This window comes from Suncus etruscus, chromosome 2 (assembly GCF_024139225.1).
Source record: "Suncus etruscus isolate mSunEtr1 chromosome 2, mSunEtr1.pri.cur, whole genome shotgun sequence".
In the NCBI taxonomy this organism is placed as follows: domain Eukaryota; kingdom Metazoa; phylum Chordata; class Mammalia; order Eulipotyphla; family Soricidae; genus Suncus; species Suncus etruscus.
The window spans coordinates 108,457,877-108,477,146 of record NC_064849.1 but is presented as its reverse complement, the minus strand read 5'-3'; the positions used below and the strand labels follow the sequence as shown (position 1 = coordinate 108,477,146).

Genomic DNA, 19,270 nt, shown 5'->3' with positions numbered 1-19,270 from the left:
AGATAATACAGGGGTTAGGGTGTTTGTTTGGCACATCATTGACCTGAATTCAATGCTTTGCACCTCATGTGGTCCTCTGAGCACCACCAGGAGTGATCCCAGAGATCTATTACTTGTAAATGAATGCTAATTGTTATGGCGTCTCCCTCTTTTTATTAATATTGTAATAAAATGTGACAAACATATTTACTGTGCATTGAAAATTGTTTTGTACCAGTACAAGCTTGCTAAGATTTTAGTAGTATTCACTTAAAGATAGAAATATGTAGTATATATATAATAAAATTTATAACAATAAAAAAGAGTAAATTATAAATAAGCCCTGAGCACCAAGAATGTATCCATCCACCTTCTCCCTCAAAATAAAAGTTTCCCTTGACTTTTTTAGAGAGCCAGAGATAAGATTTTTGAAGAACAAATATGAACATGTCACTTATCTCCTAAATATTTCTATTTAAATTTAATTTAAATTGATTTAAATTAACAATGGGATAGAATTCGATATTCAAGAGTATTTATAAACTATTTTTCCTATTTTGAGAAACTACTGAATCATTATAATTGAACAATGATGTACTTCTTCTTGTCAAATAATCTGTTGTAGGCATATGCTACACTTGCCCAGTTTTCCTAGATATTTGTTCTTTTAGCCTTATTTTTTTTTATTGTATTTTGTTCCTTTGGCTTTTATTTTAACTTAAGGTTTCTGAGGTGGAGTTAACTAATCTCTCAGGTAGCATTATGTCCATCTGTACAATGGTGGCATACCTCCAGGTGTATATGATTTATATATTTATCACTTTTAGTTTTTTCTTTAAATTTTAATTTGGTTTTGTTTGCTTTTTATGTGAGGGCCACAACTAGATATATTCAGGAGTTATTTTTGCACTGCATTCAGGGACAGCTCCTGGCAGTGCTTGGGGGACCATATGAGATGCCATAGATTAAGTCTCGGTGGGTCAGATGTAAGGTAAGTGCACTACTGCTGTACTATGTCTTTCCAGTCCCATATATTTTTTTAAATAAGCAATGCTTTCCACATACATATTAAGCTCCTGAAGAGTAGAGATCATAGCTTTTTTATATCTTCAGTTAGTTGTGTAGAATCTGGAAAGTGATGAGCACAAGATTGTATACTAAATGAATTAAATTATGCCCTCAAGGAAATTTCAATCCAGTAGTAAACAAACCGGTAAGCAAAAAGGGACAATGTCTTGGGTCCAATATCAGGAGTATTTATAGTATGACAATAAACTAAGATAGAGAGATGAGAATGTGACAGTTGAGCACAGATTCTAAAGGAATCTTAAGCATAACTACTTGCAAATAAGCATGAAAGTAAATTTTCTCCTAAATTCATCACTCTGGACAATATTATAAAAACATAAATATTATAAGTAAATAATAAAAAAATTAATAGTGCCAAGTTTATAGGTTAAGATGAAGGCATTTTTCAATTTTATCTCAGAACTGTTTAAAACATGTAATAATTATTGAATATACTTTAATACAATAAGGTTATCTAGGTCTAATTTGTTGTCATAAAAATTTTACTGGCATACCTATAAAAAATACTCGACAAAACTTGGCTTTTGAACTTTCAGTGTGCTTGTCACACTACCTTTCTAGATATTAAAAGCATTATAAATAAGCATTATAAATATGCATATTCTGTCCAAAATATATAAAATGGAGAATTTGATCCACAAAACACAATATAGAGCAAAGTACCTTCAGTATGTATTCATGTGAAGTCTCTATTGTATGCATGCAGATATATAATAGCTCTTGATAATTTATGCCTATATCTGTTAAATTTTTGTTATTTTTATTGGACTGGGGTCGCAGCCTGCTGTAACCAGGGCTTACCCTTGGCTCTATGCTCAGGAATTGCTCCTATAAAGCTTGGAGGACTATTATGGGATGCTGGGGATCAAACCTAAGTCTACCACATGCAAGGCAAGTGCCCTACCTTCTGTACTATATTTTCAGCCCCATATTTAACTGCCATGTATAATGTAATTCTGTTTTATATTTGAATTCTGGTTCAATTGCCAGGATGTTTCATAATGAACATGTGTTGCTTTAATTATCTGGATAATTATCTCAATTGAACAGGCCATTTTGGTTAGTCTTGTATATCATTGTGCACCTGTCTGCAATCAAGGTAGGTGTAATGAGACTTGACATAAATTGGAAAGTTGGCCACCAAGAATATACTGTTGTTACAGTGAGATCACATTTTACATATAAGTCAAATATTTGTTGAATTTACGTATCTAATCAGGAATATGCTTGCTTTATTGTTATGTCAATTTCTAGGAAATATATTACTTTAGTCAAATGTATTTTTATTGATTTGAAATATTTAGTGTTATTAATTTAAATATAGAAAACCAATTTATGTTGGCTCTATGTCAAAAGCAGACTTGATTTAAATTTCAGTAGACAAAAGATAGTAATTGAATTATATTAGGGATTGTTTCAGAGCTTCAGTTTTATAATACATTATGACTGTTATGAAAGCGCAGTAATAAATACAATTATAACCCTTTAATTGCGCTCAGTAATGACTGAGAAAGACCTACTTTGACTTCTCTTTCTGTCTTGCTGATGTATGCATTCTAGATTTTGTATGAAAGAAGTCACATCTTAGTGTGAAAAAGAAATACATTTGGTTAGTTATATAACTGGTGGCTATTTTGAGTTAAATCTGCCATTTAGGCCATTTTTTAAAAGGCAGCCAAAATCTTTTTTTCATTACTTCTTAAAGTGAAAGCAGACATTGAGTAAGGATTCTGGAAATGAGTCTCAAGGTTTTATATGACTTTAAACTATTGTAAAATAAGATTATAGTACCTAGATTGAGGTATTCTTATCCATCTGGAGAGGTGGAATCAAGTAAGATTTCTCAGTGAGTGTATTTATCAATAAAATATTTACTATGCTGTACTTATTTTTTTTACTTTGTCTTTACTATTCTGAGATATAATTGGGTAAATACATCAATTTTCAGCTAAATTTAAATGAAAGTCGGGAGTACTTTAGTCCTTTAACAGATCAGTTGGTGGGTCTGATCTTCACTCCTAAAATGGAGATAAGAAAGGAAACAGGCACATGTAAATATTGACTTGCACTGGGCTTTCTGAAACATTATCTATGCTGACCACAAAGCAAGACAATCTTGACCCCAAGCTAATTGCTCTCATCTTCAATTATCTTAGCTGTAGGTACAAGATGTAAGCCCCTCAATGTATGGCTAATAAGAATACATTCTCTGATATGCATCCCGTGGTTCATTGTCTTGTTTGTTTGTTTGTTTGTTTGTTTGGGTTTGGTTTTGGGTCCACACCTGGTGATGCTCAGAGGATACTCCTGGCTATGCGCTCAGAAATCGCTCCTGGCTTGGGGGAACACATGGGACGCCAGGGGATCAAACCACAGTCCATCCTAGGCTAGCACACAAGGCAAACACCTTTCGGCTCAAGCCACCTCTCTGGCTCCAATTGTCTAAATGATTTCCCTCCCCTAGCCACAATTTTTTTGTATTAAATGAAAGGGAAAGTCATTGATTGGTTAGTACTGAGGATATTTCTTGGCACACAGATATATTCAAATTTCTTCTATTAGTCTCTTCTCTCCTTTGCTTTGCTCTGAGATACATTATAAAAGAACATGTTCCTTGGCCTTTTGGGAACATTGTGGTAAGGGAGATTGGATCCCAAACCTAGTCTCTGTTCTGGTGAAATTGCTATTCCTGAACCAGCAAGTTATTGGTCAAAGTCCCCTCCAGGGTCTCAGGTAGCTATGATTTCAAATAATATTTTATCATTTAAAAATGTGGGTGAATGTTTTTATTTAGTTCATATATTTTGTTTGTCTGTTTTTTGTTATTGTTGTTGTTAGTTTTGGCCCACACTTGGCAGGGCACAGTGCTTTTTCCTAGATCTGCACTCAGAGATCACTCCTGGTATGTCTCAGGTGACCAACTGTCATGTTCAGGTTTTAACCTGGGATAGTTGTGTACAAAGCAAGTGCCTTACTTACTGCTTTCTTGTTCTGGCCCAAATATATATGGTTTTTAACAACCAAAGATACACATTCTTATGAAAGACCTTTGAAAGCTTTAATTTGAAAGTCTTAATAGCTTCATAATATGAAGCATATAACAGAGTGGTGAGTGCAGTTAGAAAAATAACTACACTAACAACTTCCATGACAATGTTAATGAGTAGAAGTAGAATGCCTGTCTTGAATACAGGCAGGGGGTGGGGGAAGAGGGAGATAGGGGGCATTGGTGGTGGGAATGTTGCACTGGTGAAGGTTTTTTTTTTTTTTTGTATGACTGAAACCAAACTACAATCATGTTTGTAATCATGGTGTTAAAAAAGAAATAAAAATATATAATACCAAAAAATGTTTGAAAGAATTCATTAGTGAAAAAAAAAGAAATAAAACAAAATCCTGACTGTTAAAAAATAAAAGCAAGTGATTTTCAGATTTTAGAACACTTTTTTAAAAAAAGTATTAAGACCATATCATGAGGACCGGAGAGATAGCATGGAGGTAAAACATTTGCCTTTCATGAAGAAGGATGGTGATTCAATCCTGGCATCCTATGTGGTCCTCCAAGTCTGCCAGGAGTGATTTCTGAGCATAAAGCCAGGAGTAACCCATGAGCGCAGCCAGTTGTGATCCCCCCAAAAAAGCAAAACAAAAAAACAAAAAATAACAAACAAACAAACAAACATAAAAGAGCATATCTTATGAGTATTTCTAAGAAACTAAGAACCGTATATTTTATGCATACAAAGAAATGTTAAAAATTAAGTTGGTACTTAGTAATTCTAATTAAAAAGTATGGAGAGGGCTGGGTAGCGCAGTGGTATGGAGTTTGCCTTGCACTTGATGGATACTGGACTGAACCTGCTGTCCCATATAGTCCCCCAAGCTAGAAGCAATTTCTGAGCGCAGTGCCAGGAGTAACCCCTGAGCGTCACCAGGTGTGGCCCAAAAATTAAAAAAAAATAAAGTATGTAGATAAAAATGTAAGGTGACATATTTATACAACAATTGTATGTGCTCTCTTAGGAAACCATATTCTCATTCAAGCACTTAGGATAAAGATAATAAGCTAATAACTCTATTTTCAGACGGCCCTACAGTAATTAGAATCATTATCCTTATTACAGATGAAAAAGTTGAGCAGAGAAATATTAGCAATTTGCCTAAACTGCATTTCTTGTTTATAAAAATTCAAGGATTTAAATATACATGGTTCAATACTAATAATTCTTGATAATTTTCTATTATACTATACAAATATAAATATGACTGAAATAACATTTGGAAAAGAGATAGAGAGGGCCTCCATAAAGTAGCATGTGCTTTAATTTAAATAAGAAATGAGCTGTCTGTGTTACAAAGTGTTAACCTAACATCCTTCCTGTTCTTCCACCAAATTTATAGAAGTTGATAGACATGCCTTTATTTGTCAAAGACATTTGCCTTGAATGACTCACTTTAAGCTTTCTTGTGAGTGTGTCGATTATAATCTTTTTTATTTTACTTAATTTGTATAAGTGAACTCAACTTTAATAAGAATTTCAATCACTCTGCTAATGGAATTATCCATTTCCATGCTTCAAAACATCTGATTTATTGTTAGTTTAATAATTTATTGAGTGTCAGTGAATATTTACATAATTCAACTTCCTAGCTTCTACACTAAAAGAATGACATGCTTAGTTTTTAACCTTTTTTCAGTCAAACAAAACAATGACAATGAATACATGCTACTGTATTTAGAATAATTATCTTACATAGAAAATTTATATACTTGAAACCATGAGAATACTTGAAATATTAACTTTAAATAATTAAATCTTAAGTGTGACTCATATGTCAATGTACCTTTGAATACATCATATTTATTTTCAAGCAATCAGAATTCAACAGCATTTAAACAAATCTTTACAATTCTTTAGCTATTGGTAAATGTTCTTACAGCTACCACATGTTTGCTCAGTTTTGAATTTTTTATCTTGCTCTGATTTGATGATTTGAGTTAGAAAAATGCGTCTTCTTTAATCTTTACATCCATATGTACTAAATGTGTCTGCTGATGTTACTAGTTAGAATTTTATGTAACTGCCAACTAGATCAACTAATAGAATTACTCAGATTGTCTAAATCTATATATTGTCTATACTGTATATTGTCTATATTAACAATAACTACTTGTTCTAGTAGTGCTTGAGACAGGGATATTAAACATAGAATTCTGGTTTTGTATATGTTCATTTATCAATTAATTTCTATCTGTTGCATATGCTGTAAAGCTTGCTAGGTAGTACATGTATACATTCGTACACAGGTTGGGGTATTGTCCTCTTGATAAACTGCTCTCTTTATCATTATAAATGCACTCTTTCCCTAATTTATGTACAAATTGATATTAATTAGGCATTACATATTTACTTAATAAGTAATTACATGGCATGAATTTTTATAGCGTATTTGCAAATGTTTTATATTAGAATAGATTTTTATTGGTAGCATATATTTTATGTTTTTTAATAAATGTCAATCTTTTTTCTTTTATGTCTTTTATATTTTATATTAATCATTTATATTAAATCCTTTGCTAGAGTGATGTTTATGACTACCATCCTGATATCGCTTTTGATTTATCCTATGCATATTTTTTGCTTTTTCTAATTTTTATCCTCGTTTCTTATTTATTTAATATTTTGAAATACTATTTTGTCTCTACTACTGACAATATTTGTGCCTCAATATTATTTCAGTGCTTGTTCTAAGCTTCTCACTGTCTACATTAAAATAATTTTGTGTCATTTTCTAATCAAAGTAGTATATATATAGTCTTTTCTTTATGTTATTGTTTATCCTATACGCTACTTCTATACTTGTTGTAAAGGCCACAATATCTTGAAATTATTTTGGTTTTGTTTCAAAGTATTTTTAAATGTGAAAAAATAAAGACTTTTGTATTTACTCTTTCCACTGCTCTTCAGCCCATATGTGGTTCCAGATGTCTATCCTGTTTTATTTTCCTCTCATCTTAGAACTTCTTTTACCATCTTTTGTTATGTTGGTGCTTGTTGATGCATTTTCTCAACATTTCTATTCCTTGCTACTTTTGTTTTGACTTTTGGAAATCATTTTTGTTGTTTATTAAATTCTAGGTCATTAATTTACTTTTTAAATTTTTTCCAGAAAAGAATGAATTATTTAATTAAAAATTACTTTCATGAGGTAATGTCACTTACAGTATTATTAATTTTTCATTTTTAGGCATGCAGTGTTATTGCATAATAGCCACTACTGGCCATGAATTCCTTCTCTTTGATCCTTTCTGGACCCCACTTTTAAACTCAGTTCTGTTGGTCACTTCTTGGGTTTGCTGTCATCGGCTGTTGTCTGTTTTCTTGGTTTGTTTCTTTTTATTCCATCTTAAATGGAAATCATTCAATATTTATCTTTCTCCTTTTGACTTATGTAGCTAAACATGACATCTTCTAATTTTATAGAATAAAGGAAAATCACTTTGTTCTTTTAATACTTAAAGATATCGATTGATATTTTTCTTCATAAAAGTTCTGTCCCTGCTACAATTTTTATGCTTCTTTCTTAGCTTTTTAGTGGTTTCAAATAAAAAGTCCAGTATTCAACCAAAAACAGAAAGACTGATTATCATGGTTCTGCAGCTTCCTAAGCTCTGGAATTTTGCCTCACAAATTCCAGTCACTGCGACTTCTTTATTATAAACTCCTCATCATTCTGTTGAGAGTTTCAGGACAGTCTGAACAGAGATAGTTTCTGTGTGGTTTTCTTTTTTTTAACTTTTCTCTGACAACTCTGTGGATAGTGAGCTGGTGTAAGGCTAATGTGTGCCTTGTTTGCTCTCTTTTATATAGGGATTCTTCTCTGTTGTCTGATAGCCAGTGGTTCCTGTATAGTGTCATGTTTTCTTCTTATTTAAACCAGGAACTGAAACCTAATTCTGATATTCATAAGTAGAATAGTATAATTTAACAACTGCATTTATATATAAATATACACATGTAAATTATACTGTTCTATATAATTTTTATAGCTTCTATGACTGGGTTTCTCAGTGCAAATTTAGCTTCACACAGTTTTGGAAATTAGTTTTTCAAACAGGCATAACTTTTATGAACAAATGACTCCAAAATTAATTCTTGATTACAATACAAAGAAACACCTGAATTTAGGATATTGAATTGGAAATTTTTGGCAATTCAAGTGAAGTAAAAATTATTTTTCTTCTAAATGAAAATAAACCATTTTTGGCTAACCTAGAGCTTCTTTAATTAATTCTAGTTTTAAGAAAACCTTATTTGATAGAGTATTGCACATTAGACAGTATTCTTAGCTGGGGTATAAGGAAGTATTATATTAGTTCTTATTACATTTTTATTTACTTTTTGTAACATGTTTATTACTACTACTACTACTACTATTACTACTGCTGCTGCTATTACTACTACTATTACTACTACTACTACTACTTTGCTTCAAAAACAATGCTTTAGATCCTAAAGGCTTTTCGCTGAGAGTTCAGTAAACCAAGGCATATTGTTCAATATGTGAGCCTAATGCCTTGGTGAATTGCTGTGCTCATGTTTGAGCCAAGCTAGAGAATTTGAAAGCCCAATCGTGCTGAGAGAGAAGTACTGCTCAGAGAAGTAAAAATTTTCTTTTACTTATGCTTATAAAACAATATATTTTGGTTTTTTGGGCCACATTCAGTGATGCTCAGAAGGTACTCCTGACTCTTCACTCAGAAATCACTTCTGGCTGGCTTGGAGGACCATAGGGGATGCCAGGAATTGAAGCTGTGTAGGCCCAAGTTGGCCTCAGCTAGCTGCGAGCAAGGCTAACTAGTGATCTACTGGCTGTTCCAGCACCATTTTTAAAAAAAAATGTTTTGGGGGCCATACCTAGCAGTGCTTAGGGCTTATAGTTTATTCTTGGCTTTGAACTCAGGGATCATTCCTGGCAATGCCTAGGGAATCATATGTTATGTCCAGATTAGAACCCCTGGTAGAGTATGTAAGGCAAGCTCCTTCCCCAAATAAACTGTTTCTCCATCCAGAACTGATATACTTGGGTATATATATACTTCATCTAAGAGATGCTCAGGGGATACTCCTGCCTGTACTATCAGAAATTAATCCAGTAATTAATCCAGGGCAAGGGAAACAATATGGCATGCCAGAGAATTAGCATCATACCTGCTATACTGTCTCTCTGGCCTGAGAGTTGATACTTTTTTTTTTTTTTTGGTTTTTGGGCCACACCCATTTGGCGCTCAGGGGTTACTCCTGGCTATGTGCTCAGAAATCGCCCCTGGCTTGAGGGGACCATATGGGACGTCGGGGGATCGAACCACAGTCCGTCCTACCCTACCGCTTGCAAGGCAGACACCTTACCTCTAGTGCCACCTTCCCGGCCCCAGAGTTGATACTTTTAAAGCAATTTTTTCATTGTTTTATTTTTACCAATTAGTTTTAAAAACATACCACTCAACATTTTTCTAATTCTTTTCTGCTATTTTTTAGTTGGGGTGTGGGGGCTATCCTGGGCTGTGCTGTTCTTAGGTTTTACTTCTAACTACTTAGAACTAACTCTTGGTGAAATGTGTATTGAACCAAGGTCTACTGTGTACAAGAAAAGTGCCCTACTCTCTCTCCAACTTTGTTTTAGTATTTTAGGTAATTCATAAGTCTCATTTCTGAACTCAGGAGAAGTGGTTCTATGCTCAATTGGATTAACTAATATAAGAATATTTTGTGATAAAGTTAATTGGGGATAGAAACTATATCTTAAACTCATAATAAACACAAGGAACAACAGTTTTATGGAACGAGTTCGAAAAATGCATGTTTCCTTTTTTATAATACCAAGATGCAGAAACAAATGAAGAGGCAGTTAGGAGAATTGAAAATAGGAGATTTTTTTACTCCAAAATTGCAGTTGACTTTCCTATACTTAGTTAGCTTGGTTACTTTCTGTTAGAATGGCAGAATTTTAAAAATGTTGATGTTTCCATTCAAAGTATATAAACATTTTACAGTATACAAAAAATTTGACAAATTAGACTGTGAACACATGTACTTATTGCTTAATTTTTTCTTTTTTTGGTGTTTGGATCACACCCGACAACATTCAGGGGTTACTCCTGGCTCTTGGCTCAGAAATTGCTCCTGGCAGGCTCGGGGGACCATATGGGATGCTGGGATTTAAATCACGGACCTTCTGAATGCAAGGCAAATGCCTTACCTCCATGCTATATCTCTGGCCCCCACTGCTTAAAATGTTTAACATGTATTCAGTGAGTTTTATTTTATATATATTTTCTGAATTATCTGTGTAATAGTTTTTTCATTTCATTTCAAGATTTTGTTTCCTTTTTTGGCATTGCTAAGCAGATCAATTTTAAATCTCACTATTATAAATATACTAAAATAAATAAGGCATTCTCCTTGAAATATTAAGTCTATTTTGTTATTGTGAGACTCAGATTCAGAAATAGTCGTACTTCAGATAAGGGTCACTTCTGGTGGTACACTAGGAGGTGTATACACAAAGGTGTATAGAGGTCTGTGGTCCTGTAAGTCACATTGAAGACTTTGTCTTCAAAGTCTACAAAGAATAAAACTGATCTGATAATATAAGTACAATTATCAGAATTAAGTAACATGAAAATTGCAATACAATGTCATTTGCAACAATTCCATCATTCCCTGGTTGACTTAGTAACTTTTCCACTCTTTATTTTTCCTACTAAATTCTTTAATTATTGATTCCTTTTTAAAATAAAAATGAATGGTCTTGTTACTTTGGAATTTTGTTACTCTGGTTGGTTCCTTTAACTGAGTAGAGTTAGAATTGGTGGTTGTTAAATAGCTTTCAGGCTTGGCATTCCCTGAATCTCATTCTTTTTCTACTCAGCAGGTACACCATGGCCTGCTTTGAGAGAATGCTGTGGAGCTCCTTCCACTTAATAAAAGCCTGTATTATTTAGGCATCTAGTGGGAGGTAGTGAGAATCTTTCTAATAAACTTTTTTTTATACAAAATTGTTAAAATGCACATCAACTCACAAAATATCGTCTACCAAACTACAGTAAAGTTTCCTCTGCTTTTTGCAGATGTTCTATTTTTATTTTTCACATAATGTTTTTTTAGAGTAGGATGATTTTCTCAGTCAGGTAAAAGTTTATGATTTAGAATATAAAAAATGATTGCAATGAAAATATTCTTGGTGAAATACCTCAGACCTTGCATTATTCAACATCAGAGTTGGTGGTTTGAACTAAGTTATGATATGAAATTCTCAGTTTTGTTAGACAGGAAGTAACTTCCCCTCCTGTAGTAAAGTTATACAGTGCTTCACATGTACAAGGAAGTTCATAGAGCTACCTAAGTCCCTGGCCTTCAATGTTTGATTTTTAACTTCATTTCTAGAAAATTTCTACTCAGTGCCAAGTGTTATTTTGCCAAGAAAAGCAAGGAATATGAAAACTCAAACTGGCTGACCATTTATTCCATGTTAACCATTTTCTACTAGTTTTTTGTTTTGTTTTGTTCTGTTTTTATTTTGGGCACACTTTGCTGTGCTTAAGACACGATCCTGACTTTTTGGACTGGGAACAAACACTTCTGGCAGGGCAGACCCTAGGGGATCACATGGGTTACTAGACATCTAGCTTAAGCTGGCTACTTTCAAGGCAAGCATTTTATGCACTGTGCTATCTCTCTAGCACTGTTCTATAGTGCTAGAAGTTTTCAAACTACTACTTATTTGTTACTTTTTTGTTCTGCTCTGACAGTTTATTATCTATAATCCATTTTGTCTCTATATTTTTGTAGTTTTGACTTTTTGTTTTTGGTTTTGGGGCCACATCCGGTGACACTCAGGGGTTACTCCTGGATATGCACTCAGAAATCGCTCCTGGCTTGGGGGAACATATGGGATACTGGTGATAGAACCAAAGTTCATCCTTGGTCAGCTGCATTCAAGGCAAACACCTTACCACTGTGCTATAGCTCTGGCTCCTATTTTTATAGGTTTTATAAGTTAAATTTTGCATATTTAAATAAAGAAATCTAAACTTTTTTTTTGGTGGGGTCACACCCAGTGACGTCAGGGGTTACTCTGGCTATGCGCTCAGAAATTGCTCTTGGCTTGGGGACCATATGGGGCGCTGGGGGATCGAACCTTGGTCCTTCCTAGGCCAGTTGAGTCCAAGGCAAAAGCTCCGTCCCTAGGAATGAAAACTTTTCTAAAGAATATTATTGACTCTTCGGTTGCTAATGGATCATGCAATCTTGAAGAGATTATTCTTTTAGTAATTAAAGCAAGGAGGTGAGTCAGCTATTCACCTTGAGCTGGACAGCGCTCTGGTCAGAGCAGGGGCAGCTGGACGGTGGGAGTGTAGACTGAAAAAATGCAGACCACCGAGACACTGCTCGTTACTTTGGCTCTGATCCACTGTTGTACCTGGGGTCTAATTAGGCTCATGTCTACCTCCTTCCTGAACAGGCCCAAGATCCCATCTAAACAGCTTCAGCCTTCTTAGAAAAGCTCCCACTCCAGCTGGCCAGACAGGAGATCCAGAAGTGTGGTCTCCCGGGACATTGACACAGCAGCCAAATTTATTGGTTGGCATTGGAACCGTGTTTGGCAGCTTAATCATTGGTTACGCCAGGAACCTATCTCCCAAGCAGAAGCTCTTTTCCTATGCCATCCTGGGCTTTTCCCTGTCTGAGGCCATGGGGTTCTTCTGTTTGATGGTCGCCTTCCTTATCCTCCTCCATGGGGGTCACCTACCCATCTTGCTGCTTCGATTCCAGGCCACACCTAGTGCTAAAGTGTGCTGAGCTTTTCTGTTAAACATAATGTTTCTTAAAAAAAAGAAATACTGTTGTTTATATTATATTACCTATAATTAGATTATATTATATATCACATTACATATAATATATGATATTGCATATATATCATATTTTACATATATATTTCATATAGGGTAATATAACTTACACATAAAATGAGTAAATGTTAATAAATTTCCTGACACTCAAATATAGTAAATGTTTGTGTTTCATTGTATTCTTAGAGAAAATTGAAAATTAAATTCTTTTTTTTTTTTTTTTTGGTTTTTGGGCCAACCCCGGCGGTGCTCAGGGGTTACTCCTGGCTGTCTGCTCAGAAATAGCTCCTGGCAGGCACGGGGGACCATATGGGACACCGGGATTCGAACCAACCACCTTTGGTGCTGGATCGGCTGCTTGCAAGGCAAACGCCACTGTGCTATCTCTCCGGGCCCAGAAAATTAAATTCTTAAAATCACATGTGCACCCAAATTAGAGATTATCATATTTTATTTCATAGAAGTTAAGTTTTTTCTCAAAGACTATATATAGTCATAGAAAGAAGACTTGTTAATTTTTTAGTATGTAAGAGCGATTTATATTACATTATTATAGGAATCCATGATGAACAGGTGACAAAAATGTATTTTTCTTCATTATTTACAATTCCATGGCAGTACCTGGTTTATTGAGAAATATTTGGAATGTTAGCCCAGTTTGTAGGAGGAACTCAAGATATTGAGATATATCCTTTTTGCATAATTAGGGCCAATTTTATGCCTTCAGATCATAAATTTTTTAGTGAGAAAAGTGGCAGATGTGCAACTTAGTAAAAACCAGTATTCTTTCCTTCTATTAAGATATGAAGTCTTTTAGTGAGTTGTAGTGAGTGGGAATGCTAAATGGATGATTTTGCAGTTTCTACATTTCTGTACTAGTTACCAAGAAGAAACCTGTCATATAGGGAGGAAGAACAAGATGAAATCAGTATTTCCAGAGTTATAGAATTGTATTTCTGCCTGCCTGAAGGCATAGTCATTTTATTCTGCATCAGCTCTTAACCATTTGACTTTGAGAAATGAATTTGGAATAGAGTGTAAGCAACTGAATGGATGGATTTAATCTATTTGGAGATATATGCTTCTCAATCTATGTTTTATAACATGTATATATAGCTAATTTACATTAATATGTATAAGCTTTTCATATATATGTATGAAGAGAGGGAGGAAGTGGGAGATTTCCTATGTTATCTTTCCTTATTTAACAGATGTTCACTGCTTCTTTATTTCTTTTTCTTGAAGCTTTCCTCTTTATTAAGGTTTTTTCATTGTTTTCTATCATTTTTGTTTTTATTCTTGATATGGGGCCACAGCCAGCAATGCTCAGGGGTTACTTCTAGCTCTGCATTCAAGAGCTTTGGGATCTTGGATGCTAGGAATCAAACCTGGGTCCGCTGCATGCAAGGCAGTACTAGTCCCTGAGCTCTTATTTCATTTTCTGCCTCCCTAGTACTAACTGGAATGTTACACTCTCCAAAAAAGATATTCTGAATGTCTTCATTAGTTGTTACTCTTTTTCCACATTCACTATATCATGATAAATCTTTGCCTCTTGAAACATAGAATGGTTTATTTTCTGTGTCTTACAGGTTTGTTGTTGTGTTATTTACCTCACATTTATCTCTGCTAGAATGTTGATGGTTGGTAGCGAAAACATCAGAGTAATATATTAATATTGAACCCCTGTTGTTTACATGTTGCCTAATACATGGTGAAAGTAGTGATTGTTGAAGGATATTTCTTGGGAGCAGTCATCATTTATTGTGGCTTTTCAGTGATTTCTGCATCAATATTCAGAACTGCTGATCCTGATAGTTGTGTAATTATTTTCAACAAAGGAGCATTATTAGATGTTTACTTGCAATTGACATGAATATTCTTGCAGAATTATCATAAAATTGATCATTGACAGCTTTGTGGTTTGGTTGCTGTACACATGATTGGGTTGAAATTTTTTTTTTTTATGATCTTCGATACTTTGCTCAGTTTTCAGTGTGGACACAATGGATGACTATGTGGGTAAATTAGATAATTCTGGGAAGATTATAATTATTAATGAGCTAGCCTATCTATAACGTGCCCAGCATGGGGCTTCAAAAACAAAGTCTGGAACTTGGCAGGTGAATCAGGAACAAAAAACTTTTGCCTGTATCTACACAAAATTTTTGTTTGTAGTATTCCTGGTATGTGAATTAAAATAGAATAATAAATCAATAGAACACTTATTTTGTTATGGTATTTAGAATAAAGTTCAAACATTCTCTGAAATCAAGGCTTAGGTCATTGCAATTTAATATGAATTGTATTGATACAATTTGTAAATATCATTGATGCCTTTTCCTCCAAAATTGTGTGTCTTATTTCCCTTTCTAAAGATATTATGCATTTTATGATTTTATTTATGCATATTTTCATTTCATATCTGATCAAGTGCAGAAACAATGCAAATTCAATTGATACTGCTCTGTAAGATGACAGGCATAGACTGGCAGAAAATAGTGGTGTGAGATTTTAGGAAGGTTTCAGCTTAAGGCAAAGTGTGGGAACTCTGTTGATCTTCCTGATCTTTGTATTTGCTGCAGAAGAAATTAAGCCCTTATCACTTTCCAAATTAATTTCATTCTATAAGATTATATACTCTTATGAAGAAAAAGATAATATTTTGATTGTATGTGTATGTGAATTGTGTACTCTGTCTCTGAGCTATATCTGACATCCATAGTTGAAATTGGTCAGGGATGTTAAGGCTGAAGACAGAGGTCAGTCTGCTTCATCACAGAGTCCTGATGAGAAGAGCCTTGCTTCTCTCAGATACAGCATTATAGTCAGTCTGAAATAGCATTTCATTGTAATCTTAATACCAATTTGTCTTTAAATGCAAGAATCTCTGCCTAATAGGATATCTCATCACCATATGGTTTCACACATCGACAACCTGACATCATCTCGTGCCTCTTCTACCATTATTCCACATATTTTCCACCAGGCATTGTGGGTTTGAGTATTATCAATAAAATACCTCTGCTCTCCAATATTAGTCCTTTCAGTTTTTTTCTTTCCAACTGAAACTTAGTTTTCTCTTGAGAATTATGTAGATGCATATAATGACTTTCTTCTTTTTTTCCCTGCTTTTCCTCTTGGCCTAAATGTGAGAAAATGTTTTGATCTTCATCCAAACAGTTAATTAATCTTAATTAATTAATTAATCATCTTAATGAATTCATCTAGCCTAATTTTTATTAGCTTGGAACTTCTTAAATTTTTCAACTTGCCACCGTTTTTCTCAAAAATTTTTTACAAGATTCCTGTTATATATGTGATATATATTCCTATATTACACACATTAATATATAAAACATATACTGATGATTAATCCTAAAGAAATGTCCTATATTTGTTTTATTTGGGGGAAACACCAAGCACTTCTAATGGTTCTGCATTCAGGGAGAAGGCAAATCCATAGGATCACTCTGATGCTAGGTATTGCCCCTAGTCAGCTGTGTCAAGGCTCCCTCTGAATGCTATTGCTTCAGCCTAAGATATGTATTTTAAAACATTATAAAGAATTTTCATGACACCAATATTGAGTTAAATGACCCTATATTGAGTAATAGCCAGGTAGATGGGGCCAAGTTGATAGTACAGAGTAGGGCATTTGTATTGCATTCAACTCACTTAGGTTCTATCCTTAGATAGAGCACTGCCAGGAGAAATTTTTAAGCACAGATCTGGGAGTAACCCTCCCCGCAAAACGAAAATAAGTAACTAGGTACAGTTTAATACTCATCTTTTTTTTTTTTTTTGGTTTTTCGGACCACACCTGTTTGATGCTCAGGGGTTACTCCTGGCTAAGTGCTCAGAAATTGCCCCTGGCTTGGGGGGACCATATGGAGGCTGGGGGATTGAACTGTGGTCCTTCCTTGGCTATGCTTGCAAGGCAGACACCTTACCTCTAGTGCCACCTCACCGGCCCCTAATTCTCATCTTTAATTTCAGCTCAAGTTCAATGACTTTCTTAAGTGATCTGGAATCTGACTGTATATAACCAATTCCTTCTGTATTATTCTGTTTCAGGCTATCATCATATTTCTCCTGGGCTACTGAAAACACCTATATGATTTCACTTTTGCCCTTGCACATTTTGAGTTTATTTTTCATATATCTTCTAGACTAATACTTTAAATCTAATTCTTAAAAAATCCTAAGTTAAATATTGTCATGTATGACTTCAAATAACCCCATGACTTTAATTACATGAAGAATACTAGAAGGTCTCCATTATCCAATTCTCGTATTATCTCTGTAATTGCATCTTATAAGGCACTGTCCTTGTTTATTTTTCTCTAAGACATATTCCCTAATATACCTAAAACTAGCCATGAATGCTCTTGAATAGTGATGATTTTCACTTCAGCTATTATTTTTATTCAGAATGTAAAATTTTATCCAGAAGTAATATCCAGCTACTTTTATCAAATATTCTGTCACTTTTGATTTTGATTATCTAATTATGATAAATGATCCGAGTTCTTTCTTCACTTTCTTAACTATAGAGCATCCATGTTATCTGTCTTAAAGAATTTATCCATCTGTTTGATTTTATTCTCCATAGCACTTATCACAACTTCATCTATTATATCTATATTTGACCATTGCCTTTAGAAATTAAAGCTCTAAGGAGATGGGTCATTCTTACCACCTATATTTAATTCTAGGAATTTGTCTATTTATCTTATGTTTTGGGATCACTGGATAGATTATATTGAATTTCTTTTGAGTTAGAATAGGACAGATGTTTTTCACCTCAATCAATAACATATTTTCCCTAAGCTTTAGAAAAGAAATACCATTACCCATTACTGGAGAAATGGCAAGATATGGAAAACAAGTGAATGTGGGACAATGAATATAGTAAAAAAATTAATTTGGCTTGTCTTAGTTAATAATTGGGCATTGTACAGCTTGATTGTTAAAACATAATTTTAGAGCTAGACTTGATTTTAGTGGGGGACCTGAGACCTAGAGTAAGAGTGAAGTAGCTCAAAATAATGATACATAATTAGTGCAGGAAGGATTGCATTTCAACCCCATGTTCTCCATTAAACATTAATTCTTTTAACAACACACATTTATTCATGATATGTTTTTGTTTCCTGACAAAGTTTATAGTTTATAGTTGCTAGGAGATAACATAAAGTATTAAGATTATATGACACACATATTTTATGTACTTTGAAGGAGGTGGCAACACTTAAAATGTGATGTTTGGGAACCAGAGTGGTGGCACAAGTAGTAGGGCATTTGCCTTGCATGCAACTAACCTAGGATGGGCCATGATTCGGTTCCTCAGCATCCCATATGGTCCCCCAAGCCAGGGGCAATTTCTGAGCACATAGCCAGGAGTAACCCCTAAGCTTCACCTGTGTGGTCCAAAAACAAAACAAAGAAAAGGGGTGTTTGTGGTATTAAACTGACTCGGTCTGAAGATTAAAGTCAGTTTATCTTGAGAATATCTAATTATGAAGTTTACATAAAGAAGTATAGTAAAGAAAAATAAGTTGCTAGTAAAAAGATTCTATTTGTTCTTGGAGGGAGAAGAAAGGCCACTTGACAGAAAAAAAAGACAGCGTACTTTTGATACTACCAACTCCTACCTTGCTATTGTTTTATTAGCCACATTCAAGCCTCAGTAGATACAGATATTATGCTTGGTGTCATGCTAAACATTTCATTGCCTCACTTTTTCTTTCTTTCTTTCTTTTTTTTGGAACACACCTGGGAGTTCTCAGGGATTACTCCTGGCTCTATGCTCAGAAATCGCTCCTGGCAGGCTTAGGGGCCATATAGTATGCCTGGGATTCGAACCACTGTCCTTCTGCATGCAAGGCAAATGCCCTACCTCCATGCTATCTCTCTGGCTATGCCCCACTCTTTTAATTTTAGAAATGGGTTTATTGTTAACCGAAAGGTTTAGTCATATCATTCATTTGTGTGGCGGATTTATTTTTACTTTTTTTCTTTTTTTCTAAGATCCCCTTCTTATAATCTAGATCTTTGTATCCCATTTCTTCTCATCTGCTAACTTCCTATTTTTATTGCTGAGTCATCCAATCAGGCTTAATTGTCTCTCTTTCCAGCTGGTTCTGTCCTTTTGGAGAACAAATTCTGCTACAGGTGCATTTTTAAAAGAGTAAAATATGAGTGTCTAAATATGGACCAAGCTCAATTCCAATGTTGAATTCTGAAGTTATAAAAGATAATTAGCATCATTAGCATCTTTCA

At 34.3% G+C, this 19,270-nt stretch overlaps 1 protein-coding gene and 1 pseudogene across 1 annotated transcript in view; both read left to right on the top strand.

Moving 5' to 3' along the window:
- The window catches only part of HCN1 (hyperpolarization activated cyclic nucleotide gated potassium channel 1), a 351,288-nt gene that overhangs the window by 43,721 nt on the left and 288,297 nt on the right, over window positions 1-19,270 (top strand). The window lies entirely within an intron of this gene.
- LOC126001003 (ATP synthase F(0) complex subunit C1, mitochondrial-like) lies at window positions 12,462-12,932 on the top strand (annotated as a pseudogene).